The following is a 27445-nucleotide window of genomic DNA, read 5'->3' as shown; positions in this document are numbered from 1 at the left end:
GAGGCAACATGTCACCTTGCATATTTCCATAATAGAGTGCTCCTTCAGTGCCTTATGACATATATAATTGAGCACATCCCTTCTGAAAGAGAATTGAGGAACTTTTTAAAGTTCTTTATAGCACCCTCTCTCATATCCCGGTTCTCTAACTATCCACAAATTAGGTAGGCCGTGCCCGTGTACAGGTATCAAATATAAAAAACAAAATCTCCATCTAATGATAATGATGTAATTGTATTCACACAGATTTCCTACACATCAGGACAGTGTTTCCCAACTTTTCTTGAGTCATAGGCTTTTCTTGAATTATAAACAAAAATGTCACAAAAAGTATATACAATCAAATATAATGATCATCTAGTCTTAATTTACTCACAATTTACAAAAGAAAGACACAATGTTGTTCCCAGAGACGTAACCCATTTATTTTATCTGTACTTGTGAGCAGGTTTTCATTTTGGCATTGCATCTGAGTGTTTAGATCATTCAAATGTTGAAAAACATCTGCCAGATATGCCAGTCTTGCACACCACTCATCACTTGAAAGCAACTTAGCGTCACCACACCTCTCATTTGTCAAAAACATTTTTAGTTCCTCTGGCAGCTCATACACAAGGCCTAAAAAACTTTGCCACGGGTCAACCACTGGATTCCTGTATGTAGCAATAAAACTTTATACTCTGATCCCACTTCCTTTGGAGTAAATAAATACACCAGATGTACACCTGATTATCTCTCACGGTACACTATTGTGTCACAGCACAATGGTTGGGAACTGCTGCATCAGGCTGTACACATCTGACTTCAACTTTAAAAACTTGGCATCAGGCTGGGCTTTCTTGCAGAAAGAGTCAGGCAATGTCCTTTGCAATGCAATAGGCATTCTTATCTGCCTGATTGTCATCTCTTAAAATTTTCTGAACTGCACATGCACAGTTCAGTGGTGGTTGCCAGGATACCCGGCACATCCCAGTTTCTCTTGCAGATCCTGGGACTGAGAAAGCTTCCATTCATCTGTGCAGGAGTTACAGCATCCTTGTTCAACCAATCAAGATGTCCAAAGATGAGAATGAGGAAGAGAAGATGGCTCGCAACGGGACAAGGGACTATGTGTTTAGCTCTGCTTTAATGAAAAAAAAAACAGCGGGAACCATGCAAACTATTGATTTATGTTCCATTGATTACCATATCTATACTACCATCTCAGATGCTAAACAGTTACCAGATGTCTGGGGAAAAGTTTATTGCAGCAGCAAATATTTGCTTCCAGTGAATTATTAATTGTAATTTAAGACCAGAAAAGCCAAGAAAATGTGGAAACATATACCGTATCTTTCAGACTATAAGACACACTTTTTTCCCCCAAAAGTGGGGGGGGGGGTGAGGGTGTGTCTTATGGTCCAAATACTGCCGCACAGCCAACCCGCCCGTGCTTCCAAGGGGGGCTATCTAGCCCAGCATCCCCCCCTGCGGCATGGCCCCTCTGTTCTGCAGCCGGATCCTACACACTTCCTAGGGAGAGGGAAAGGGAATGGCTGCAGTGCTGTTCCACCTTCTTCAAGGGACCTTGCAATAAATTATCAGGCAGTGCAGAAAGCCCTGCCTTACCTCTTCCTGCTGTTTGCTAGCAGCCCTGGATGCATGTCTATAGGGATGCTGGGGATGTTTTTCAGTGTGAGAGGGCTCTGTGTAACAGTGAGGAGTGGGGAGGGAGGCGGAGAGGGCAGTAGGAGGTGAGCAGTGCTGGGTTTGTTGTGTAGCAAGTCATTCTCCTATGAGCTGTAGCTTTCCTGTCACTGTATGCATTGTAGTGCAATGTTCTGCCATGCAATCTCTCTCTCTCACTTTCTCTCTCTCTCTCTCATGACAGTGTAGTAATTAGCAATGTATGGAACAAATAATCCCCAAATATTTAAGAATATTTTATTAAATATTTCATTATACAATTTGGTTCAAAATATTTTTTACTTGTTTTCCTCCTCTAAAACTTGGGTGCGTCTTATGGACAGGTGCGTCTTATGGTCTGAAAAATACGGTAAGTCATCATTTAATGACATGAAAAAAACAAATCTTCCTAGCTACTTTGGTTTGTGTTTATATTTTTCTTGGTCAATTTGATCCTATTATTGTTCAGTTTATTCTTGTACCATTCTTTTTCCCCACAGTTTTCTTTGCTTATGTTTACTCTCCAAATTCACTCACCAAAACTATTTTACAATGTCTGACGCCTCTTTTTTATTGCTAGTTGCCTGGTTGTTATGCTGATGCTTTGCTTTAATACTTCAAGCAACTAACTACCATGTGTACATGAATATTTTAAGTTTATAATCAGCATTTTTATAAGGTGGACAGCAATGACAGCCACCAATTTTTTCATGACAAAGTTCTGTAACAACTCCAGTCATCTTTCGATAGCACTTGCTCACACTCATTGCACCCTCATTGCTACACTCATTGCACGCTCACTTTCTGATAGAAAGTCATCCTAAAGTGGTACAAAACTTAATAAGAAATATATTGCAGGCAGGCAGGTTTAATATTTGAGAAGGAACAGGCAATGACAGATTTTGTAGGACAGCATGGCAGGGTGCTCATTGCTTTTCCTTTCCCCTACCCTCTCAGCATGAATTTTTTCTCCTGTCACTGGAAATGATCACAAAAGATTGATTCAAGTGACAGAAATGTGACATCTGCATAGATTGTAGCAGACATCTGTATCATGCATAGCAAAGGTCTGCTACAATATATGCAGCCTAGTAAGTTGACAGTAGTATATTAGAACCTGCCTGCTGAAAATGTTTTTAATCAAATTTAGTTCTGCTTTAAATCTTCATTTACAGAACCCTAGTATTTTGGGTATGGTCAAATGCATGCTATAATTCTGCTGCTTTTTAATGCCTAACACATTAATGTAGAACTAAGTTCTACTCATAAGTTTGCATGCACAGGGTCAGCTTTGGCTGCCAAAAAAACCTGGCTTCCCAGCATGTGCTGCGATGAATGAACTCCCATTTGCCAGTGTGGGAGTTACATCCTCCTGGCATGGCCAATCAAGATGGTTGAAGATCGTCCAGCAGAGGAAAGTGATAGGAGAGATGGCGGTGCCCTGCACTGAAATCTGGATAGGTAAGTTGCACAGATTTAGTTCCCATTTAGGCCTGTGGTGTCAAGATCATGGTATTTTACAATTTAGAGATAAATTTACTGCAGTCTTTGTAATCTAAAATATATAATAGGGAGTATAAGACGTCTGAGTGCTTAATCGGGAACATCTATACAATAAGTCTGGGAGCATGATGATGATGTACACATGCTAGATTACTGTCACCTCAAACAATCGTTATTGTCTTTGGTGAAAAATTAGCATGAGTACAGTGGTCCCCAATCTCCATCATCATTCACTACATCATCACATAAACAATTGACCAAACACTGACAAACACTCTACTTCCCTAAAGATGAGAGCACGGTGAGGTGCCACTTGCTTGTCCCTTTTCTCCCCACAGAACAGTGATTATTCGTCCTGCAGTCACTGGAAACAATCACAAACAATTGTTCCCAGGGACAGAAAAGAAGTGGTTGGTATGCTTGTTGATAACTGGATATCATGCTTTAGAAAATCATCCTTTTAGCAGAAACTAGCAAGTATCAACCAAATAGGGTTAAGCAGAAATACCTTATAGTCCAGGTGATATATTTCAGAGGTTTCTAGGTTAAGGATGGTTAAAAAGTAGCTTTTAGTTGTTAGTGTGAACCTAAACTTGGTGTGCTTACAAGCCTTTTCTGCTAGTGGAGCAATGAAGAATCCCGCCATCTGCCCTGGTCCTTACTTGTAATAGTACAAGCAAGTTGGCATTCTGGAGCAATCCACAGCATTTCCAACAATTTGATGCTATCACTACTATCATAAATACACAGCAGAATAAGGGGAATAAGGCCACAATCCATGCATACATGCTATTTTTAAAACACTGTAGGGCAGTGCAATGTCCTTGCACAAATGTCATTCTCATATGTGCAACAGTGATGATGCTTTAAACTTGGTAGAAAGAAAAAGAGCTATCTAAAGGTAAGGCTACTGCAACAACATCTAAAAGGTAGCATTTTCAGGAAGGCAACAGAAGAGGGAATAGTTGGTGAACATAACTTTTAAAAGAGAACGCAAGGTTCTCACGTCCTACTAATTTGGTTTATTTCTTTTACATATTTTTTATGTTGTCCCATTTCTCTTCTGTTTTTTATAATAAATCTTGACAATATCAAATGTGGCACAAATAATTTTTTAATTAGTGTTCTAGTTTTGAGTTTATGTGGCTTTACATTATGAATATTATGTTATTGAAGCTGAAATGATCAGTGCTGGAATAGCACATTACAATAAAAAGTTTAAAATGTTTTTATAAAATAAAAGTTTAAAAATTTTTTCACTATGCAAGCTTGTATCCTGAATAACAATGGTGTTATATTTTTTCTAATGATAAAGTACAAAGTGGGGCATTAAACTGTGGTTGATCTGAGACATACAAACTGGAAGGACTACATGTCCATTCACGCATTCATGGAATAAGGTGTCCAAACTTCCAATAAGCAAGTTTGTGAGTGGGGAGCATAAAAGAAGGTGAAACATGAAAAACACTGATAACTATTTTACTTTATAAGTGGATATAATATGGACCAATTCATTTTTGTCTTGATGCTACAAATATTTAATTGTTTTAAGTTGAGATAGGATTCTCGAGGCTATTGTGTAAAAGCAATCCCAAGGTAATTCCCAAACTGCCCAATCGCAAGCTGCAAAAATATGGTCCTTCTTACCAAGACAACCCGCGAAGAGATAACTCCTCTGGGTAGAACAAGACCAAAACAATTCCAAATTCCTCATGATGGCTGTCCAAGAGCACAGAGGCAAGATTCCACATCTGACTCTGTGAACCTAGAAGGCTATGCTCTTTGAACTTTCTCCACTTGCTTTACACCTTCCCACTACGATTAGCCATGAAAGCGTCGCCATGTGCTTTTAATAATAACATAATAATAGTCATGTAGTCTTTTAATAACTGGCTTCAGGCTTTTTGTATATATGTTAGTGTTTGAAAAATTTTCTGAAAACAGTGGTGGGATGTTTCATTATGTTGATATCATACAGGAAGTTAAGATAACATTTTCAGGACTTGGTTTAATTATGATGAGGTTTTTCGATTGTCTGTTTTTCCTATTATGAAATGTGGGGTAAGGACGTAGGGTTATGGCTGAACTTGCTTATTCCTCAGAAGTCGGCTGCTTTTAAACAACAACCAAGGCCTAGGACCTCTTTCCCTAACAGTGGCGTATGCCTTGCCTTTAACCTCCCTGGCGGTCTCAATAATAAGTATTTTTAAATGGCAAAATGGTACATTTAAAAATACTTATTATTTTAAATTTCCCGCCTGGTCCCGCCTCCCAGCCGCACAGTCCCGCCCTCCAGACGCATGCTCGCACTGCCCAGACTGGCCCAGCAGGCATCTGCATCCCTAGGCCTCGCGTCCCCAACGTTCACAAGCTGGGGACGCAAACACCATCCGGCATCTGTGTAGCCTGGCGATGCCAGGAAACAGGTGCCGAGCATCACTGGGGGATGCCGCAGGCATGTGGGGACCAGGTAAGACCTAAAAGCTCCCTGGCAATTCCACCCCAAATGTGGCTCAGGGTTACCTCTTTTGGTACTGAAAATGAACCCAGAGCCACGAGTGTGCTTTTTGTGCGGGACAGCATCCCATAACAGCATACCAAATGCTTTCAAAAGCTGATCAATCAACAGGCAGGTAGAGAGCTTTTTCCCAAAGGGCCTCACTCCAGTGAGGCTTCCAAATCTGCTCATCTAACTGATGGTTTCACTTATGGTTTCTTCTTGCCCCTTTTAATGGTTCAGGCTATACAATATTGGTTAATTTGCCTTCTGTTCGGGGGTTTAGAACATGTAGTTTGAGAAAAAATTTCAAAGAAATCGCTGCTGGACGTGTTGCAGGCCCTTTTTCTTCACCTTCTTTTGCTGCTTTTAGGGTTGCCCCTTGACGGCTTGTCCCCCCCCTATTCCCCCCCCCTATTCATCCAGCAGCTTTTTTCTTCTCTTGGATTTTGTTTTGATATTTTCTTTTTAATAAATCACTCCCATTAGACATTTCATTGTCTTAGTCATTATTTTGAATTTCATCATTTTTAGAATGGTTAGTTAAGTTTAAAGGTAATTCTAATGTTGTTCATTATTTAGACGATTTTCTGTTTATGGATCCCGCCTCTTCTGAATGTTTGATTCTCTTTTGTACTTTGTCCTCTGTCTGTTCTTCCCTTGGGGTGCCCTTGGCATCTTAGAAGTCTATGCCTCCTGCTACTTGTCAAATTTGTTAAAACCAATAGATATAAACTCAAATCATTTAAATTATTATGTATTTAATGTATTTAAATTACACATTTGTCAAAACAACAGGGGATATGGGTGTGGCCAGCGGGTGACTGAGATGGCTACTTGATTCACTCACTCTGTTCATAGTGACAGTAAGGCAAATATACTTACTAGCAAGTGGCTCCATCCCTGCCCCGAACCACTCCGCTGAAATGCTCAAAAACAAAGCTTCCTCCATGAAGGCCCACTGCTTTTGTTACTGCCTCACAGAAGAAAAAAGGCGCAGACAGCTCGAGAGACAATAAAGCTGCAACACCTACCACTGTGTCTTCCATACCCAGGGATGACTAAAAACAAATATACAACTCTTTCTGATGCAGGTGGGTCTCCTCCATTCTTTATCCCTGACTCTTGCAGCCAAATTGAACAATTGGAAATATTGTTTCTCTTATATCTAAACTGAACTCAGAAATACAGGATCTAGACACTCAAGTACACCATGTGGTATCCAAAATGGCAGACTATTCAGACTGGAACGACAAAAATTACTAACCTTAAAGACAGGTTGCGCAGAAATAATATAAAATTTAGAGGCACTCCTGAAAAAAATGTAATCTCGGGACTTGTCTAAATTTTTGCTTAATTACTTGAAAGCTCTTTTACCACAGACAAATGTGCGTCAACCTATAATTGACAGGGCACACCATTTGCCTAAACCATTATCTCTGCCTGACAGCATACAAGACGTTTATCAAGGTGCCACAGGGCAGGGTGGTGGACCTTTCGTGTCACCAGCCCAATGGTAGAGATGTGCACGGGCGCAGAGTCTAAGCAACAGCCGGGCCTTCTTCAGAGCCAGGTTGTGGCCCCCATACCTGCCAAGGTAGGTGACTTCTGACAAGCTAGGGTAGGCATGCGTAGAGAGATTGGCAAGTTTTTTCCTATCTACATCACCCGATCTTGCGTCTGCGTTGGGTGATGTAGGAAGAAGAAGAACCAGGAAAGACAGAGAGAAGATGGAGGTGCCTGGCGCGCCAGCCTGAAGACGGATACCAGGACAACGCGGGACCCAATGGAATGATCGACTGTTCTGGAGGATTGTAGGTAGGTGTATTTTTTTGGGGTTGTTTTTTGGTTTACTTCAATTCCTAAGGAATTGAAATCAATCAGTCAAGGCCATCTCAATAAAGCTGGTGACTTTAACACAGTACCAGATCCTATCCTGGATTCCACATCTCCTACGAGAAGAACCTCAACTTCCTTTCTCCATAGTCTATATGAATATGACCTCTACTATGTATAGTGATGTCTTCATGGTTTAGAAAAGGACTACACCTTTTTTTTCTCCACTGCACTCCACATGCTCCAGAATAGATTTATTAACTCATAAATAGACTTTGCTAAATATCTCTTCTGCTAACACAGGTGACATTACATGGTCAGACCATGCACCGATATACAATCAATTTCGCCTGTACTATTCCCCATACCCCTAGAGCATTTTGGCGACTAAATATTTTTCTATTGCAATACCCTAAAAAATATAATATAACCAAAATGATAAATATATTATAAAATAAAAAATATTCCAAACAAATTAATGAAACTTAGTCTTTCTTTTTTAAAAAACAATATCGGCAATGTTAATAGTTTCACCCTATGGAATGCACATAAGGCATTTATGATAGGTTTTCTGATGAAGATATGCTTTCAAGCCAAAAACCAGAGGTTGCTACAAATTCAGATGGTGATAATTAAACCCAAACCATGCGACAAAACAAATAGAACCTACTAACAAATCAAATACTGCACCCCAAACTTCTGATTAACTACTTAAAACTAGATCCAAATTACATTTTCTTTTGTCGTATAAATATGAATCTTTCATACAAAAACTAGAGCTACTCATTATGCTTGCAATACCAAAGCTGGTTCTTACTGGCCAGGTAAACGAGTACGGTTTAAAATCTCCTCTATTATACAACTTTCCTATGGTGTTCCATCTTTCAACCCTGTAAATATTGCTAATGCTTTCTTTATGATTTACAAAAGGTTCATCCATTTCCCAACCCGCTGAAGATATCATAAATTAATTCTTAGCAAAAATAAAGCTCCCTTCCCTATCTGAGCAGCAACTTTTTTTTATTTCAGCCCCATTCACTTCATCAGAAAGTAATAACTAATTGGCTCTCTTCCACTGCATAAATCTCCTGGACTGCATGGTTACACAAACAAATTCTTTAAATTGTTTAAACACAACCTCATCCTTCATAAAATATATAATTCATTATAGTATATTTTATATACATTTATATTGATATGTCCAATCTAGCTTTTATAATAACAATACTGAAACCAGATAAAGACCTTAGTCACCCCCAAAATTACAGACCCATATCTCTGTTTAATACTTATAATAAAGTATATGCTAAAGTTCTTGCTAAGAGATTTAGATACTATACCATATAGTATCCCCTAACCAAGTTGGTTTTACACATGGTAGACAGGCCCCAGATGGTACACGGCATATACTAGACCTTCTACATCATGCTCACTCTCATAAAATACCAACTCCATGATGCTTAAACAGCATTTAATGGAGTCCATTCGACCTACCTTAGACATGCACTAAAACATTTGGATTCAAGAGATGGATATTACGTGCTATGATAGCATTAAATTCTTTACCTTCAACCAATGTTTACATCAAAGGTATTGCTTTTTCTGAATTCTCCATTACTAATTGTTTGAGACAAGGCTGCCCTGTATCTCTATTATTTTTGCACTCATAGAACCCCTAGCAGAACATATCTGTACCAATACAAACATCTCTGGTTTAACAATTTCTAACTATTCCAACAAAATTAGGCATTTTGCTGATGATGTCATCCAATCCATTTTACAAGAATTCAGTCCTATTATAAACCTAATGTACACAAATCCCAAAATGAAAATTAAACAACAATTATCAATTTACATAGAAAAACTCTATTAAATATCTTGGGAAACAAATAACCCCTAATCCCCTACTACTTAAACACAACTACAAATCCTTACTTCAAGCACTTCCCAAACAACTACAATAACCTATGCCATTTGATCTGTCTCTGGATGCATCACAACTTTTAAAATGCTAATCCTTCCAAAAATCCTGTACCTTTTTCTTACTATCCCCTTCCACCTCCCCACTTCCTATTTTACTACTTTACAGAGGATCATCCAAACCTTTATATGGAATCATAAAAGCCTAAATGTGCCTAATTTTTAAACAAAAAAAACTAAGAGGATTGGGTCCCCTACACCTATATAACTATTATAAAGCAGCCATACTAGATCAAGCTCCCTACTGGTGGATCCCCTCTTCCAACAAACTGGGAACGCAAACTAATTATTTCTCCACAATATACCTTCAACAAGCTCCCATAAAGGGCCTGATTTATTAAAGCTCTCCAAGGCTGGAGAGGATACACTTTCTCCACTTAGGCTGGGTGATCCAGCAAACCTAGAATGGATTTGCTAACAAATATTTTTAATCCTGGACCAGATCCATTCCGGATTTACTGGATCATCCTATTGATATTTCCTGAAGGAGTGCATAAAGCATCCATGAAAAAGTTAATTATATAGAACCATGAACAACATATACAGGTGATTTATGCTGCTGACTTTTTGCCTTTAGTTTTCAAATGTTTGCTATTTTTTGTTCATTTGTAATAAGTTTTTCATTGATGCATTTAGGATAAGGTTAACTGGCATTTAAAATTAATAAAAAAAATGTTTGGTTTTTGAGAAAGATGCCTTAAAAGTCCCATGAATTGTTTGATTGTAACACCCATATGTTAACTTTGAGATGTGGCATCAATTTTGATATGAAGGAATGAAGAAACGGCTTATTCAGAAATGTACAGCATTATGCCCCAGAGGGTGAGGGACAAGTGGCCCTTCCTCTTTAGAGGAGGATCATAAAAGCACCTTTCTGCATGCTTTTTTGTATAAGTCTTTTTGCTTTTTCGCTTTTTTGTTCACCAGGCTTTTTATTTCAGAATCATCTCACCATGGGTTTTAAATTAAAAAAATTAGGAACCAGCACTGCAGTGCGAGTGACCCAGCAGCTGGCAAGATGGCGTCTGCCAGTTCCACATGGAATCTCTTGAACCTGAGGCAGGCTAAAACCTGCCCTTAGGTTTGATAAGCAGCTGCACAAATATTGTGCATTCAAAAATCTATGTTATGAGTATTTTAAATTATCCCTAGTCCAGAACGAGACATTTTATTATTATCCAGTATTTAAATAGCTCTGACATATTACACAACACTTTACAAAATCTATAGTCATGTTACTAGTTGTGGCTCAAAGGAGCTCACAATCAAATGTCCCTACCTTAGGCATATTTCCTCAACACAGTCTAGGGTCAATTTGGGGGCAAGACAAAAACTTAACTGCATGTTTTATTGAAATGCAGGAGGAAACTGGAGTACCCGGAGAAAACCCACACAAACACAGGGAGAACCTGTTAACTCCATGCAGATAGTGTCCTGGTTGAGATTCAAACCTGGGACCTACAGTAGCACTGCAGGGGCTAACCTCTGAGCCACCATGCTGTTGTATTTTAAATTATCTGAAGGCTAGAAATACACATTTAAATATTTATTTCTGTGAAATATTAAGGAGTTGTGCAAATTGGGCAGCAAAAGAGTAATGCCGAAGGCATATTACACATTCATTCTACCATGTGTTATTAAGCGTTCATTCACATCCTTGTGAGGTGGTATTGTGACAAGAATACACTTTCACAATGTTCCCTGTGAGTTGCACTGTGAAAGAAGTTAAGCCATTAAGTACAACATCAATGAAAAACCTTGAAACGTTTCAAACTACCAGTGTTTTCTCATAAAGTCTTTATGAGCGCTGGCAATGTGAAAATGCAAAATCTAATTTTCTTTATTTTCACAGCTGATGGAACCTGGGCAATCTAAGATACTCCTGAGATCAAGTATATATGGGTGATGTTAACCTCTAAATTTCCCTTGTAACAGAACTGGTTTGTTAGCATTTTGAAATGGTGCCCCACAAACCATTGCAGGGCACAGTGTTCTGGTGCGAATGGACCCTTTTTTTAGATACACTGTTTTGATGATTCCTAAAAAATTATTACCCAATATGAGCTCTGTTCATAGTTATATACTGATGATTTCACATCATTTGACACTGCTAGTTTAAAATGCCACAAGCATATTACATATTACAAGTAAAACCATTCTAAAGAATATGGACAATCATAACATTCAAAGATATGCATATTTTATGACTTTATAATTAAAATTATATATTTGTTAATGACTAAGTTCAACAAGAAATTAATTCATGGCAAGACTGGGGATTATATCAACAGCCTCTTTGTGCTTAAACCTAAAGGAAAAGATTTGCTTCATTATATACCCCGAGAGGAAAAATTCATTTTGTTACTTTTGTTTGTTTGTTTGTTACTGGTCTTTTCAATGCATACATTTACCATTTATTCTACCACCATGTTAAAGAGGAACTATACACAAAAATCAATAAAAAAAACAAAAACACAATTACCTTCAATCCCGCAGGGCAGTCCGATCATTACGGGGGTGCTCAGCATCGAGTCCCACGTTGTCTCAGCATCCATCCCGGAGCCAGCGCTCCGGGCTCCGTAATCTTCGTCTTCTCTTCCAGATTCTTCATCCTACATCACCCAACCCAAGTGCGAGATTGGGTGACGTGGGATGAAAACAAATTGGCCAATCTCACTGTACATTCGCGAGATCTGGAAATTTTAGGTACCTCGGGAGGCTTTGCACGCTCATTTATTCTCAACCGCCTGGGCATCTCGGGCATGCGCAGAAGGAGCGCCCAAGAATCCAGGTATCCTGGGAGGCTTTGTGCTCCCATTCATTCTCAACAGCCTAGGCGGCCGAGAATTAGGGGGCGGTGCTGCACCCTTTTTTTGTAAAAAAAAAAAAAAAGGTTGTTGCACCTAAAAATAAACAAAAAACTGAATTTCTACCATACATAAAAGGGTTCACCCTTTTATGTAAAGTGAAAATTCTGAGTTTAGGTACGCTTTATTATTACTGTGTACATGATAAATGATTTTAAAATGTGAACACATTTTACTTCTTTTCATATAATGTTGGTGTTAAATAGAATAAGATAAAGCAGAGTTGATACTTTGTTAAACATTTTGCCTAGAAGAAATAGGTCCTGGGTTTGAATGCCTGCTGACACACTGGGTGTTATTTACATATGAGAAATTTAGGCTGTTTATCTATGATTTGAATTATCTTACAAGGGATAATTCACTTAAGTGATGATAGTTAACTTTGCAAAGAACCCCCAAACACTCATGCAGTTTTTTGCATGCACATGATAGAATGTCAGCAATTAGAACAGCTTCATCTCATTTACTAAGCTATGTAAAATACCCCTTGCAAGGTGATAATTCACTTTGCTATGTGATCGACATAAAATTCTTAGAAAATTAACCTGCATGAAGTTTGTATGCTCTTTCTGTGTTTAGTATATGTTTTTATCATCAGTCCTAAATACATTCCTAGCAGCCCTTTAGGATTGATGTATATAGTATTATGTAAAAAATGTGTTAAAATACAGGAAACAAAATTGTAGGATAAAAAATGTAAACATTTGTTAATAATATAGCGCTGTTTCTACAGTATATACATATACCAAAAAAACAAAATACAAATCTGATAAACATTTTAAAGTGGGAATGTCGCCTTATATACAAAACAAATTTACAAGTCTAGACAACTGCCCCCTTAACCATACTCTGTCATCTTGAATAAAGGGCAGAAAACTGTAGAAACCTAAAGTAGGTACCGCAAGGTTGTCAACAGGGGAAATACAAAGCGTGAATGTCAGCTTTAATATTAGTAAATATTTACCGGGTTATTTTTTTCATTGTAATGTAATCAATGAATGCATGTTTGTACATCATGAAACATATATCCTATGGTAATGCACAGGGTGAAAATGGTTTTGCATCGATGGGCAGAAGGTTCCATGAAATACATGCAATGACAGAAGAACAAATAGCAGCTGACTTTACTAGGAAGGCAATAGAAAAATACTAGAGACTTGGCAAAGGATATACAGTGTAAACAGAGCTATCAAGTAGCTGCTCTGCAGACAATGCAGCCTCTATTCCTAGTCATACCTGTCTGTGGCTGTTGCTCAGCACCCTAGCAAAGAATAAAAAAGAGAAACATGTTGCAGAGACTGGGGAATAAGGCTTGCTTTAAGTCACCAGCCCAATGCGATCATCACAAGAGGTTGGATGTAAAATGTCAGCCCCCACCCCCACCTTACCTACTCCTGTAGCTGTCACACAAGATTCCTGCATTGACTGCTAATCCATCACAAGCGACAAATCCGTGCAAATGCCGACTATTGGTTTTAAATCCCTGTCGGATACATGGTGATGATCAGGGAGAGTGATAAAGGGCGCAATGTTCACCTTCCTGCCTGCTGCCAGTCTTGCACTCACTCTTAGTGGTCTGTCCAGCCTCAGCATACCGCCTGGCACAATCCTGACCTTTGCAATGTGAGTCGCTTGGTCTTTTGCCTTATAAGGATTTGGTTACTGTGGAGACCGGACTCCACCTGTCTCCCTGCACCTTGCTAGGAGTCCTACGTGCACTGAGCTAGGGCGATGCTTGCTAATAAGACCATACTACAGGCAGAGAGCTCAGCATCTCCTGTCAGAGGGAGCGTCCAAGGAATGCAGATATAGGGGCTCATGCAGCGCGGGGAGGTGCTTCAGGCATTTTAATCTAGCACAAGCCACATCCATTCAGAGAGGGGTGGTTGTGGGGTTTGCTTGTTTATACCTGCACACTGAGTGCCTCATACATTTACCTCAAATGAATGGTGTAGAAGGTGTCACTGAGCATAATACATGTTTCCCATTAATGGTAGAGCTCTTGTTTATACCTGCACAGTGTATCATTTTTTTTTATCAGAGGTGCAGTTACAGACCTATAGGCCAGGTGTGGGATTTAAACCTTAGCCCCCATTCCCCTCTGCACCCCATCAACTCACAGAACAGCTCAGAACCCCTCAATGACAGACCCCTTAAATACCGCCCCCTTCAGTGACACACACACCCCTCAATCAGTGACAGACCCCATCAGTGTCAGATCTACCACCCCTTAGTGCAGGCCTCTCTTGTTGACAGTCACCTTAATGCAGACCCCCTAATGAAGTAATTCTCAGTGCACCCCCCCAGCAGTGACCCCCACCCACCAGTGATGGACCTCCTCAATGTAGAACCCCTTCTCAGTAACCTTACCTACCTTATCCTTTATCCCTGCATTGATGTCCTCTCAGGAGCTTCAGCATGACTGCATAAGAGATGATGTATTTCTGGTTTGGGGGCAAATTTTGGGATCAAGCATTCCCACATATAGCTACTGGTTATTTGCACCACCACAAGCTTATTCTACACAGATTGTTTCCTCAGCGGTTAACCTGAGCGTTTAAATGCCCATGTTTGGAATTCTCGTTCATTCCAATGGGCCATTCTGCACCAGAGCATTTTTTTGATGTGCTGTAAAGAAAACGCATACTGGAGCATTTAGTATTAAAACTCTTCCAAATGCCTTCTAAACACCCCAACAAGCTCAAAAACGCTCCAAATGTCCCTACTAACATGGGTGTTTCTAGGCATTTGGGAGGCATTTTTCCCTATTTTATCTCCTCTCTCTCCTCTTTGGTCCCTGCTGATGCATTGAGAAGTTAATTGTAGTGTCTTCCCCCAGTCATAGGTTCACAGGCATAAGGAAGCGGTAACCACACTGCAAATTTTTGCCTGTATCAACATAGCCTATATATATATATGTGTATACTGCCCAGCACTGCCTTGCCCACCTCTCAGTATCCCCATATTGTTATTATTATTATTATTATTATTAATAATAATATTAATAAACAGGATTTTTTATAGCAGTATATTATATTACAATATATTAATTGTTAGTGTGCTGCAGCTATACTGTTCAATCCATTAATGAGCTGTTCATAATGATAATAATATTTTATATAATAATATTTTACAATGAGCTAAGTTTATTTAAAAATCCAAACCTGGTTCAATTTGATAAATGCTTCAGCCACATGTCCATCTTTGGCATCCTGGGTCTTCACTTCTGAGGCTGAAGATATCCAGGCTGGTGAAGACATACTCATTGATTATGACGGCCAAGCCATTTCTGTGTTCTACACTGTAAAGCATAGTCAGCAGATTTTATCTGCTGGCCAACATACCTCATATACAGCCAGTCTCAGTGTATCTTTATCAGACTTCATATTTTACAGTAAGCAGTGCTATACCCTGTGTCTTGCACTATAGGTTTTCCTAGCTAAGGCTTTCAGTTCCTGTGACCCATTGATCTAGTATGTTGTCTACCTAGTCAGGACTCCAGCCCATTCCTGATTTCATTCATTGCCCACCAGGATCTCTGGCCTATCTCCGTTTATGATTTTTATGCTGATTTGCTACCACACTTTTGCTTTTTAGGAACCATTCTCCTTCATCTACTACCATTACTGCCAAACACCACTGTCCGTACCTTCCCCTACCTTTCATTCTGCCCATGTTGCTTGTTCAATATTGTTCAATATTTAAGAAACATAGGATGAGTGTCAATGGATATGTCCTTAATTTTGTTTTAATATTTTGCAATATTGGCACAAAGTGGGTTTGACAACAAATCACAAAAAGAAATTATCAGTCATTGTGACATTGGTTACGGTGCCAATGTCAAAATCCCCCTAAAGATGCACAAACATTTTCTCTTTAAGGTCTCTTTTTAAACAGCAATGAACAGTAAAATAAATTATTCCCCACTGTTAGAAATTTTCCTTCACCCATCAGTTGAGAGACTGGACTCAGTATAATAAACACACCAGATGAGCTACTTTACCATTTGTGTTATAAAAATGGGGACGGCCAGGTGTCCTAAAACTCTGTATCTGGCAGAAAAAAGTATGTATATGGCCTCTGACTGACCTCTGAGATGTGTTCTAGCCATGTTCTAGAAACTTATTATTTGTCTTATCACTATTATAATTATTACACAGTATTTATATACCTTCGACATATTACGCAGCGCTCTCCATAATCATGTCACTGCAATTTTTGTAAGCGTATCATTCCCTTAACTATGGCTCGCCAACTGACATTTGAGCAGTGTTGCAAAATTGATGCTTGGCAAGAATTTTTTCAGTCCCCAACTGCAGTTCAGTGCAAGTTTGAGAAGCTTTATGGCTGTCACACTTCTCCAACGCGTAACACAATTTACGCTATCAATGGCAAGTTTCTCAAAACAGGATCTGTTCTTGACAAACCACGCAGCGGAAGGCCTCCTACTACCACCGCTGATTTAAACACTGAACTCCTGGAGCAGGCGTACGAGCAAAGCCAGGGAAAGTCCATCAGAGGTCTGCACTAGAACTCAGCATCAACAAAAGCTTGATTCCGTGGATTCTTTGGAGAGTGATAAAGCTCTACCCGTACCAACTTTCGGTTGTTCAAAAACTTTAAGTGTCAGATTATGAAGCTCGAATGGAAATGAGTGAACCACTCCTAACGATACAACTATCAAATTTGGGGAAAATCAAACCCAGCAGAAATTTTCGAGCATGGAAAAGACTCTCCGAAGCTGGTGGTTTGGTGTGCAATGTCTAGCACTGGGCTGACATGACCATTTTTCTTTCCAATCTGGTAACACGACCAAGGTTACAGGGGAAAATTACCTGAAGATGCTGCAGAAGTTTGCTATGCCACAACTTCAGGCGAGGAATGACCTTGCTTATGTCTTTTCTTAACAAGATGGAGCCCCTCCTCACTTTGCCAGGTTAGTCAGAGATTTCCTGAACATCAAGTTTTTCTCACCGATGGATCGGTTGAAGGGGTCCCCTCCAATGGGCTCCGCGCTCCCCTGACTTTACACCTTGTGACTTTTTTTTTTGTGAGGCTATATCAAAAGAGGTTGGAAAAGAGATGCTGCAAAACGCCAGAGAGGCCTGTGCCCCAAGGTAGCTGAAAGTTGTCAAAAATGGAGGCGCCTATGTGGATGTATAAAACTAGGCGTTTGAATATGATGGCAAGCGTAGCAAGTAAAACTGCTACGACTCCTTTGTTGATGCTAAAAATACGAATAAACTGAGTTTTAATGAATTAAAAGTGTATAGTGGCTTTTGGGAAACCCTGTATAAATATATATATACAATATTATATGTTATATACTATATAACATATACTATTAGATCTTTCATATTTCTATTTCAAAGCTAGATACAAAGCAATGGATTTTAACATAATAGTCAGGCCATCATAATATTCATCTTTGTGAAACCAAGAACTGTTCTGCTAGGCCTCAGGGGAGCCCAAAAAACACTTTAGTCTTTTCTGGGAAAACCAAAATTTCCAGACATCCCTAGTTTATATTGACTAATACTAGTATAGTAGTATTGACTAATATTCTGCTGGTTGGTAGTTCATAACACCCTACCTGCAAAATATATATTGAGGCTGAATAGGAGCATTCTAGGTGTGTCCACAGAGCATCATAACCTGCTGAACACTTTACCCACATTTACCCTTATGCAACTTGCTATTACTGGATTGCAAAATCAATCATTCATGTGTAATGATCAACAAAAACCTAGGTCGACCTATCAGAAGGAACTCTCACACAAAACAATGTCACTGATTAATTTAGTCATGCAGAGACCCCAGCAACTAAATAATAAATGGACTTTATAACAAACAACCTGGAACCTGGACTTGAAGGCAAGACTTGTAACTGTGGTGAAAGTTAACAGTTCATGCTTAATAATCCTTTGAAAAGGAGACACTCTTCCCTTGCATCTTCAGTTATTGTGTTTCTTCCTCAGGTGGGGAACATTACTCTGGAAATCATGTTTCTAAGTGTTTCTTTTGGATGCCTGGAAAATGCTTACCCTGTAAGCCCCAAAGGCTGACAATGGGTTCTTATTATACTGTCCCCGGAACGCCCCACCAGTGTGCATGGTTGCTCAGTTGACGCCAGACCACCCTGACACTTGCCCTATTGGGTTGGAGCTTCTCCTAGCTGCTCTGACATCTCTGCATTAGGCTGGTAGTATGTCCTTTAGAATTTATGCCTAGTAGCATAGGCAACAGCATGCCCAAGCTGCATTTTTCTTGACCCCACTGCAGCTGAAAGGTGGTTCATCATACAAAATTACCCACAAAAATCTGAAGCACTGAACGTTTCCTTCCCAGATACAACATTTACCAATTTGCAACCAAATTTCTCTTTTAGATGGTCCAAAATGTTTCTCAAGAACCTCGATACCCAGATCCCAGCCAAATTATTGCAAACCATGGAATAAAACTTTCTCCCACTCCTTAACAATATAAGGAAAGATCTCCAAAAATATTGACAATAGGCCTGTACCCGGTTCTGCAGATGTAACACTCTGAAGATGAACGTGATGCCTAGACTCCTGTATCTCTTGCAGGCTTTGCCGATACATGTACCCATGCAAATGATGGCCCGTTTTAAAACAGAATTTTTTAAATTTCTCTGGCACATGACACATTGAGACTGAGTTTTCAGATGCTACGTTTACCTTGGTCGAACGGAGGGGCTTAGCCTTCCCGGACCCACTATTGTACCAACAGGCAGTTCACCTGTCCAGGCTTATAGACTGGTGCATTAATAAGCATGTCAAAATATGGGTCCGAGTAGAGGACTTCACTACTGGGACTTCTAAAGAAATGCTCGCCTGGGCTCCCCCAACTGTCAATACCTCAACATACCCCTCACCACTATCACCCATCCTTACACACCTGAATTTCCTTGCAGGAGTAAATGATACGATTTTTAAAGCAGGAAATTTCTAGGGCATATCAATTTTACAGCAATGGGCACTGAAAATCAATTCATGACTTACAGATAAGTGAGAAACCCCCCATGCTTGGCAACTGGCGTACAATACAATAACGTATTTCCTTCGCTCTCTGTCACAGTCGGTTTGACAGGCCCTTACTGCCCTTAGAGACTATATGTAAAGAAGCAAAACCAATAAGAGGCACACTATCCTTTGCTTACCAAACTCTTATAATGGCGCAAATGTCTACCAAACTATATTTTGTGGTGAATTGGGAAAAGGATTTAAATATGGAGTTCCAAGCTCACATAGAACACATGCTGCACTTCAGCCACAAGGCCTCTATTTGTAACCAGAACCAGGAAACAAATTACAAGTTACTGACGAAGTGGTACAGAAAACCTGCAAAATTGGCGAGGATTTTTCCCCAGTCTGATCCTATCTGCTGGAGATGTCACTCCACTCTGGGAACACTAATTCATCCTTTTTGGGATTGCGAGGAACCTACCTCTTAGACGTATATGTGCAGGAGTCACATTCCTGAAGGATGAACATGGCAGAATATGTAAGAGGTGAGGTGTAAGTAGTGGCACCTGTATCTACTAGGTACAGGGCCTATTACTTTATGATATACTTAGTTATGTTTCCCTCTTTGATCACTGAAGGGCTTTGGTTTCCTTTTAGGAGGGAGTACAGTGGTTGTGGTATTTACCTGTTCCTTTGCTTTAATGGCACAACTGCTTTCTCTACTGAAAGCATTTCTTTTTCTGAGGTTGAATGTTTTGACTGAGGTCGGGCTGGGTCTGCTAAAGTGTTGTGCTGTTTGCAGGCTTAAGCTGCAGACAAAAGTGTGATTGCTCATGTGAATAAAAATAAATGTGCCTTTTTCAATGCTAGGTTAGCCAATTCTTGGAGTAATTCAATACGTCAGATGTGTATTTAGGATTTAGTTAAGTGTTGATGGCTACATGTAATAAGGTAATCTCTAGTGTTAAAGTAGAATTAGCTTTCACCTTTCAATCTTTTAAGTGCTTGTTTTCTGACCTCAGGCCCTATAGGCAACCTTTTTCTGTGCCACCAGTCTTCCCCTCATTCTGCTGTGGTGATAAGGGAATGAGGAGAAAGCCTCTGATTCATTAGACAGTTTTGGTAGTTCTAAATTCTAAAAGGAGCATAAGACTATTATATATACCAAGAGGTTAAAGCGTACCTAAACTCAACATTTTTACTTTACATAGAAGGTTAAACAACCCTTATAAATGAAGTAAAAATGTTGTTTTTTTTTAAGTGCAACACCCTGCAGCGACCAAGACTTAATGGGAGAGAAGAGCCTCCTTGGATACCTATGGTATGCATCCCGGGAGTCTCTGGCTGCTCCTTCTGCACATGCCCGATCTCGGGGCATTTTTTCCACCAAGGGGAAAGAGGTGCCGATCTCACGCTTGCGCAGTGAAGATGACAAGAAAACGACGGAATAGAACAGAGGATATGGCCACTTGCTCCATGCTGGGACAAAGAAGAATTCCAAGATGATGCAGGACAGGAGAGTTGGAAGGAACAGCGCCATCAAGGGATCTGCAGGATTAAAGGTAAGTGTTTTTTTTTTAATTTTAGTTTAGTTCCACTTCAAGGGTAAGGTGTTTCTGATCTACCTTGTTTTCTCTATCACCATAAAAAAGGTATAGTCTTTCGTAGAAAAGAAGGTATTTTTTTCCAAGGTTCTTACCTTTGCTCTTTGCTGCTTTTCTCAAGTCTGAAAATCTACAGATCTTTCATTAGAGGATATGGGCCTATTCAAACATGCTATACATAAAGAAATAGATTTTTCCCTCAAATAGGATTTTGGAGGGTCTAACATCTTATTCTGGCCCTGCTTCCATGTGTGGCATGAAATTTAGAGTTCAGGCTCACTGAAATAAAACCCATTTGGAGTCAGGCACCCCCAAAGAGGAATCTTTTCTTTTTTCAACATTTTATTTTTTTTTACATTTATCACTTTTTTTAACACATAACTAACAATACGTAGTGAAAAAGTTTTTCATGACAAATAAATGTGCCAGTTAACAGGAAACATGAAGTTACATTCATAGAATATTGTAAAATCTGCTGATAAGATGGTATATTAATATAACATTAATGATAACCATAAACAATAAACCCCCAAATCATGTGGAACCTGGACTTTCTGGTATATCTATGAGACTCATGAATTCAGGAGAGTCTTGGAAACCCATCCATAAGGACCATATCTTAAGGAATTTTTCTGTCCTACCATGAACAACAGTGGTCAGATCCTCCTTCAGCATTATATCATTAACTGTTCGTAGCCACATTTCTGCAGTCAGTAGAGACAGGCTTTTCCATACCATCGAAATACTTGCTTTTGCAGCTGTTAGTGAGTTTCACCACAGAATTAACATAGCTTATGAGGGGCCAGTCGTCAGGACGTATTAAGAAAAAGGCTGGGTCATCTGGGATAGAATGTACCAATAATTTCTAACAGTTATCGCTGACCTTTGACCAAAAGTCCAGTAGCACAGGGCAGGAGCACCACACCTCCAACACAGCCCAGACACCAAAGGAAAGAAACATTCTAGTTTATCAGGTGTCCTGTACCACCTGGAGAGTATCTTATACCCCAATTCCTGATATCCTTTATCAATCGAGGCCTTATGAACAGCAGGATACAGTATATTCCCTCTGTGTAGCTGTATATGATTGACCCAGGTCCTGCTTCCAGAATCTGAGAAAAATTTGGACATATTCCTCCAGAGAGGTAATAATAGGTGAATATGTAGAAGACAATCCATTACATGTATCACCTCTGCATAAACACATCAATTTTAAAGCTGGTAAGTGTTCTAGTGCAGTGTTTTTCAACCTTTTTTGAGCCACGGCACATTTACATTACATTGAAAAAATCTTGCGGCACCACAAACCAAAAAATGTTACAAAATGACACTCTGTAGCCTTTTCTCTATCCCTGTGCCTTATCCAAACCTTCCTCCTATAGTTTCCGAAACCCCCCAACTTCAAGACCCGGGATGAAAACAGGATTCCCCAGAAGAGGGGTCGATGGGCTCAGTGAGGGTGAGATATTATGTTGCTGGAAATATTTACCACATATATTCCTGGTGACCTCACTGTTTTTTTTTAAATCAGTGTAGGGGAATAGGGGGTCCAGGGTAGGGCCTGTAGGTGAGTTTTTTCAAAAAGTTTGCTCTACTGTAAACCTTTATTTGATACTACATGATTGCACCAGTCCAAATCCCGCACCAGATGTGATGCCTCATGATAAAGAGTGACTTTGGGTACCCCCAACCCCCTTTGCTATCTTATGCCAGAACAAGTGTGTACACAGCAGTGGGCTATGCTGACTCCATATAAACCAAAAAAATTCAGGTATGGTGCTGTTTAAAGAAGGACCCTGGGATGCGAGTGGGAATACGACCAAACCAGAAAAACCTATGGGACAACCATTTCTCCATGTCTCCTGATATTTTTAGCAATAGCATGACAAAATGTTGAAGCAATCTAAATATTCAATGGCTTCAGTAGACCATTTAAAAAGGAGCTTACGTGCTAGATGGTGTTGCTGGCCAAATGGTAACGTCACATTTAAGGCAGCACAGAATAATTATTATATCCAACCATCTGATTAAACAGTAAATCGCCTGCATATGCAGCAACTTTCTGCTCTGTGTGGAGGATAAAAATTAGGGGGGACAAGGGGCATCCCTGTCTTGTTCCATTTTGTAATAGAGAAAGGTTCTTACACGTATCCATTTACCCACACAGAGGCCGGGAATAGATGGCATTGATGCACGATAGCATATGGTCCCCAAGCCCTATATTGGACAGGGTTTGGACATAAACTACCAATCTACCCCATCAAATGCCTTTTCTGCATCAGTGGATGGGAAAAAGGCAGGTGTTCCAATTGTTTGCATAGCAAAAATCCAATTTAATACCGTGGTTGTGTTGTCCCTCGCGTCCCTAGCAGGGACAAATTCTACCTGATCCAGGTGGATTACCTTATACAACAAAGGTTGTAGTCAGGTATCAAGAATTTAGGTAAAAAATGTGATGTTTTGATCAAGTAATGAAATAAGCCTGTAACGCGCACATGCTGAGGGGTTCTTACCCTCTTTAGGGGGTCACAGTTTTAAGGGTATTTGGAGATTCGGCTGAGAAGCCTCAACCAGAGGTGAGCCAGTTAAAGGCCTTCAAAAAATAAAGGTCAACATTCTGAAACATTTTGTAATACAGCAGGGTTAATCAATCTGGGCCAGGCATTTTCGCATTCGGAGAAGATTTAATTGCCTTCTGGAACTCTATATCAGTGATCTGGGCCTTCAAAAGTTCCCTTTCTTCGGAAGAGAGTTGTGGCATACCTGGCCTTACCAAGTATTGGTTAATCAGAGAAATTTGATCGTGATCGGTGTTACCCAGAGAACGTGCTGGGCCCAGGTTATAGAAAAAAAAGAATGGGAGTAACCTCTAAAATCAGCCGTAATGTCATGGACCAGGCAAACTTTTTGGCCCTTCTGATCAACAGAAAAGAATAAAAAGCATACCCTCTGGACCTTCAATAAATTGGCCAAGATTCTACGGCTTTTATTACCATATTCAGAAAATGTTCACCGGCACTTGGAGAGGGTGGCTTTTGCCTTCCCGAGATAACGTGAGGCGAATTGGACTCTCAACAGTGCTAGTTCCTAGCCACCACAGTATCTAGGGTCCTTTTATGGCTAAGCTCTAATTCCTGAACACATTTTACCAAGGACAATATCTCAAGCTGTGCTGCCTTCCTAAGTCTTGAACTGTATTTGATCAGCAGACCCCCAATCACTGCCTTATGGGATTCCCACACCATCATAGGGCTAACATCCTGGGTCACATTCGTGGAAAAAGATGCAGTCAATTCAGCAGATATTTCAGCCTGGGTCACCGTGCCCTTCTAAAGGAGGAACTAGTCTCCAGGTACACTTTTTAGAGAGGCATACTTTAGAGTTATATGTAGAAACACTAGGGCATGATCAGATATAGCAATGTTGCCAGTAGAGCACTCCACTACCTGTATGACACAGCCAGAAGTTATCAATGTGAGAATAAATGTGATGCAGTTTGGAAAAAAAAAACTAATCCTTGTCTGAGGGTGAAGTATCCTCCATTTGTCTACCAATTGGTGTTGCATAAAGCAACGCTTGATTCATCTATTCCCTGACCCCACCCTCTTCAAAAAAGAGAAGGTGACATTGAGCCCCAGATCTGCCACAAAATTGTCACCTTCAAAAATGTCAAGACCCTTCCGAAAATCATTCAGGCGCGTCAGTGTCCTGGACATGAATGGGGCCTGGACTGTATTGGGAGCATACACTGCAGCCAGGGTAACCATTTGGTTCTCCAGTAAACCCTTAACAAAGAGCATACAACCTACAGTGTCACAAGACATGTCTTTAAAGGTTGAAATCATAGAATTCGCTAATATTATGCTAACACCTTTAGATCAGGAATCTGCTAAACAACTTGGTAAACATGGTAAGCCATGGGGAACCTACAGTTCTAAAATTTAGGGAGTTTGATTTTTTTAAAAGCTGTGTCTTGCAAAAATGCAACCTGCACAATTTCAGGGCAGAGAGCAGTGCATTTCTCAGGGGTGTTTAATCCCTTGACATTAAGTAACAAGCTAATCAACTAAAATAACCCCTCACCAATAAAGATGAGGGCCCTAGGGTGGAAACTGCATAAGCTCGGGGGGGAGTCCCCACTCCCAGGCCCAGCAGGGCATAAGGGCATTACTTCCCACATTGAAAAGACATCACCTATACCAGGGGTGGGCAAACTTTTTCAGTCAGGGGGCCACAATATATAATTTGAAAGAGGGGCCGGGCCCATGGGAGAGTGGGCAGGGTTATGCCATCATGACGCCACTGAACATGGCATCATGCTAGCATAACCCCACTTACTCTCCCATCGCAGATCTGAGCCTGTGATGGGAGAGTAGGCGGGTTGTGTGCCTGGCCACCTCCACGAGCCAGGATACCAACGGGGGATGTGTTCTGTGGCTCTGGCTGGTGCGCCCCCCACTGAAGTCCTTCTTCTGAGCCTGCTTGGGGTGGCACCGGCCAGAGCCATGGAACACCAAAAAGGCCAGAGAAACAACCATATTGGGCTGTATACGGCCCGCGGGCTGTAGTTTGCCCATGTCTGACCTATACACTACAAATATTGGCATAAATAACCGGGAAAAATAATTAATATAGTATCACTCCCAAACCACAAAAAGATCAGTCAGGTCAGGTGGGTACCAGAACAAAAATATTATACTTGCTGGCCAGAAAAACGATACCATCCAGCTAATGTTACCTCAAAAAGCCCTCCAGATATATCCAAGATTGGGTTACCACCAGGGGGTCATAGCATAAGAGAAAAGGACAGATCCCTGAGAGTCTCTCCAGTTTAACTTAGAGTGGACTGGGAATGAAAGTCAAAAGGCATCCAGACCAATGAAGTGTACAGATTTAAGGTGACTCGGAACTAAAGCCATTTTTGGAGTGCTTCCTGTTTTTTCGTCTGTGTTTGACTGTTCATTCTGTTGTGGATGGGGTATCCAGAAAACGGGGGCCCACGAGCTAATCAGTTAGAGACACAGCTGAAAATGAGAAGGCCTCAATACCACAGATTTCCCATTCATATCCAGCAAAGATGGAAGGGGAATCCCCACGGGTGGCATACATTATAGGATCTCAATTATACGTTCCAGGAGAGATCAAAGGGGTCTGCATAAGGCCAGGGAGTGACCAGACAGGTACTGGAGAGGTAAAAGAGGAGATCTGTTGAATGTGTTCTTATTCTGAAAGCGAGCTGCCTTTAGGATAGGTTCCTTCACCGGAAAAGATATCAATCTGCAAATAACATCTCAGGTCCTAGATGAATCCTGGGTCCTCTGACCTGGGATTTGTTGGACTCTAACCAGCTCAATGGGGGAGTCTTTAGGGGCATCTAGGATAGTGCTGAAGAGTGTTGTAACTGCGCCAGGCAGGTCAGGCTGCTCAAAGACTCTGGTAGACCTCATCTCGCTGTAGCTCTAGCCTTTGCAATAATAAGAGTGCTAATTCAGTACCTCTCAGTGTTGTACTTACATTCCTGCTATTTTCTCGCAGCCTGTCTCCTGGCACCATCTTGGATTTAGTGGTTGCATCCTGCAAGTAAGAAGCCACCTATGAGGTGCTGTCTCCAGAGCCCGCATGTTGCAGTGATCCCCTGTGTGAGGTGTTTCCCCAGCCTGCCTGCTTTGGGAGGCAGACAATTTTATTATGTCTCTAAACTTGGATTGCAATTAGAAAATGTTAAAAATAGAGCAAGACACTCCAATATTTGCATTGGGGTATCCCTGATTCTGTTTTTGACCTACAAACCACTATTACTGCCCTGTTCCAGAATCCACAAGGTCTTCCTCTGGAACACCTCTGATAGCTCCCCCAGGGACACCATTTTTAAGCTGCACTGTTACCATGCCAAAGAGGCCCTCCTCAGGGCCGCCAGAAGTACTGAAACATTGTCCTGATGAAATGTTCATTTTTGATGGGCTGCCAAATCTGTGTACCATCAAACACACCGGCCTTTATTTTTTCGGCTGACAGGCTAGGAAATGCCGAAGTTGACAAGGCTTTAACGAACTGCTTCATCAGACCCAGTTTCATGTTCAGATCTTGGAGGTCAATTGCTTTCCACCCAATGCCTCTCACCAGCTCTGCTGTCCCACATGCACAGATAACAGTGATAAATGGTGTATCCGCGTTGTTGACCAAGAAGGAACATACCATTTTAAGATCAACACAGATGACACAATTGTGTTATTGATATTGCAACAATTCAATGACTCTCCTTAAGTCTGCATATTCTTCACAAAAAGAAACTAAATGGCCAATTGGGACTGACCCAAATATATTGCAATTGTGAAGGAGGACACACTTTAAGCTCCGCTTTGAGCTCTTGCCATTCAGTTGAGTTATAGATTTGAGATCCCAATTCCTCCATTAAACCAGGTTGTTTATGGCAATACACAAAGCCACTGTCTGTTCTAAAGTACTTCAGAAATGCAATTTCTCTGGTTTGAAAGTACGATACCTTCG

The 27445-nt window shown here is 40.4% G+C and overlaps 1 protein-coding gene across 1 annotated transcript in view; it reads right to left on the bottom strand.

Annotated features, from left to right (window-relative positions):
- SRCIN1 (SRC kinase signaling inhibitor 1) overlaps positions 1–27445 on the bottom strand; it is a 262183-nt gene that overhangs the window by 206452 nt on the left and 28286 nt on the right. The gene's annotated exons all lie outside the window — the stretch shown is intronic.

Source organism: Pyxicephalus adspersus, chromosome 6, assembly GCF_032062135.1.
Source record: "Pyxicephalus adspersus chromosome 6, UCB_Pads_2.0, whole genome shotgun sequence".
NCBI lineage: Eukaryota > Metazoa > Chordata > Amphibia > Anura > Pyxicephalidae > Pyxicephalus > Pyxicephalus adspersus.
Note: the sequence above shows the minus strand (reverse complement) of the source record. Positions and strands in the feature narration are given on the sequence as shown.